At 40.8% G+C, this 2,142-nt stretch overlaps 1 pseudogene; it reads right to left on the bottom strand.

The window, feature by feature from the left end:
• Positions 1–808: 808 nt before the first annotated feature.
• LOC122488974 lies at positions 809–1,918 on the bottom strand (annotated as a pseudogene).
• Positions 1,919–2,142: the final 224 nt, after the last annotated feature.

The following is a 2,142-nucleotide window of genomic DNA, read 5'->3' as shown; positions in this document are numbered from 1 at the left end:
GGAGGAGGCCATTAGCAGGAAGGTGAAAAGAGAGGTTTTAAAAAAACAAAGTTTGCCCTGTTATGCAAATAAGTTTCTTAGGTAAAGGGGAGTCTCTGTTAATAGCTCTATTCCTGGTACTGGCTCTCCTTACAAATGTAAATTTAGGCAGTGGAAGATCAGGAAGAGGGTTTTTCCTGCATCTGTTGGGTTTTGATTACTTTTAACTCAATATAGTGTTCATGCCAAAGTAGCCCATCCTGGGGCAGCCTGCCTTTGGTCCCTACATTGTTTGCTTGAAAGCAAACCCAGACAGATTTCACTGATTCCTTTATTTTTTCATAGCATGTAATTAACTCTTAACTGGCCAATCATAACTATTCTGGTCTAGTATTTTATTTAACGTGAACGTCAGAATATTAACACAATAATATTTTAAAATAAATGATTGTTATATACATCTTATATTTGTATGCATTTTATTATATATTATACCTATTATATGTATACATGCACATTTTACTTTTATTTTTTTATAAGGTAAAATTCAGTTTATTCATCTGTTTATGACACAGTACACGGGAGGCAAAGTGTTTCACATCATAGATTTCGCTTCCAGCTTGTTGGCATGTTCATTTCTTTGGCTAAAAGGAAAGACTAGGTATGAGAGGCAGGTAGTGCTCCATCAACTGAAAGAAGGATGGAGCAGGGGAAATGTCAATGTCATCCTCACAGTCCCACAAAGGGACTGTTAGTCACAAGCTATTTTCTAGAACTGTTTTCTGGAAATGAAAGAGCACCACCCTGGACCCTCACACCTTCGTGGGCCTTAGTCATCCCCACCACACAGGTACAGCAGGTGCTTTCTGGTAGTCACTCTTCGTGTCTTGTTGGATGCAGCAGTACAGGGACTAGCCATACTTTCTCTCGAATTCAGACCTAATTTGCAACATGTCCACATCACTGTGAGAGACCGTGATTCTAATAATCAGGACTTTCTTGTGAGTCCTCTTGCCCTTCATGGAGTCATACAGCCAGTCAGCAAAATACAGGAGCTTGTTCTGAATGTACTGGACCAGGTTCTGGAAAGCATTTCCCAGGTATCCTTGGACATCCTTCTTGATGCTCTCCAGCATGTCATAAGGGCTGCCGCTCTTGTACCTGTCAAATCCTTTCTGGAAGTGACGTTCCTGTTGGTCATGATGCTGATGCACTTGGGGACGTGAGTTCCTTTCCTCTTCACTCCAGCATCATAGAGATCTGAGCATCTTGGACAAACAGTTCATAATCAATGACAGAGCCATCCTCTGCTTTTCTACCTTTTGTGAGGGCAACCATCCAATTGTGGACGTTGCCAGATGTGTCAGAAATTATGGGGTCTCTAGATGAGTCTTGTACATTTCCTTGTAGATTTTTAATTTCCTGAAGCTCCTGGTTGGTCCTCAAGCAGATGATCTCAATGAGGGAGCCTTCATCAGTCCCCAGCCCCTTCAGGGAGGCATTCAGCTAAGAAGCATCATACTGAGCAGGTGTTTTAAATAGACCCAAAAAATCAGTCTCCAGGTGGCTGAACAAGGCTGACTTCAGTGCTGATGCAAATTCCTTTTTGGTCCTTCTCTTGTGGGCAAAGGCAATATCCTCCCTCCATTCATCGCCGAGGTTTGTCAAAATCTTGACAATGGTGACCTCACCCACACTTTTGGTCTTGAGGCCATTTCAATGTTCAGAGCATCATGCTCAGCATCAAAATTGGTGTATGCTTTGACCGACTCGTATGCACTTGGGGCATGGAGTGATCACCCTCCAGACTGAGCTCACAGAGAATTTTGTGAACAGTAGACATCGTGAAAGAAGTTGGGTTGGGCACATAGAGCTGTCAGTGTCCCCAGTTGTGGAGCCACATGCACATTTTTCTTTTATATGCATATTATATGCATAAAATAACATAGCACAAAAATGTGTATTTAGTATATTTTATATCATACATATAGAATATTTATATACTATTTACATATACAAATGTACACACACACATATAGAAACGCAGAACAAATAGAAGGTCACACAAAAAATACGCTATTCAGCAATGAGAAAAAATGTAGTATTTCTATATGCAACAACATGAATGTGCCTCCACATTATCGATGCTGGGTATACAGAATG

This window comes from Prionailurus bengalensis, chromosome B2 (genome assembly GCF_016509475.1).
Source record: "Prionailurus bengalensis isolate Pbe53 chromosome B2, Fcat_Pben_1.1_paternal_pri, whole genome shotgun sequence".
Taxonomy (NCBI): domain Eukaryota; kingdom Metazoa; phylum Chordata; class Mammalia; order Carnivora; family Felidae; genus Prionailurus; species Prionailurus bengalensis.
Note: the sequence above shows the minus strand (reverse complement) of the source record. Positions and strands in the feature narration are given on the sequence as shown.